Below are 491 nucleotides of genomic sequence, written 5' to 3'. Positions count from 1 at the left end.
CAGCAACAATTTGGCCCAAGGATTCCTACATTGAAGCAAAGGATGCTCTTGATACCCCGTTTTGAGGGAAAAGAGACTTATAAGGGTTTGTTATCCGGTTTTGAGCTCTGGGCTTTGCAATTCATGAGCTTTGAATGGCCAGAAGAAATCAAGGTTGATGTGTTAGGAAGCAAACTAAAAGGCACTGCAGCCGATTATTTCCAGAAAGAATCCATCAATGGTGGGATGAAAATCCCTCATTTGGACATGCTATTGACCAACTCACCAAGGCTTTTGCGTGCAAGATATCAACCGCCCAAGCTACAAAGATTTTATCATCAAAAAAAGGAGAAATTTAGGTCATGGACAGAACATTATTTGTACCTTACAGCAGTGTCAGCTGTGGCAGGTGGAAGAGACGACCTAGTACTAAAGAACATTGTGAAGTTCGCATGCTCTGAGTTAAAGCAGGTGCTGATGGCGAAGTATGACCCTACAAGGAAGGATTTCCA

Source organism: Plasmopara halstedii (assembly GCF_900000015.1).
Source record: "Plasmopara halstedii genome assembly, contig: Scaffold_110, whole genome shotgun sequence".
In the NCBI taxonomy this organism is placed as follows: domain Eukaryota; phylum Oomycota; class Peronosporomycetes; order Peronosporales; family Peronosporaceae; genus Plasmopara; species Plasmopara halstedii.
Note: the sequence above shows the minus strand (reverse complement) of the source record.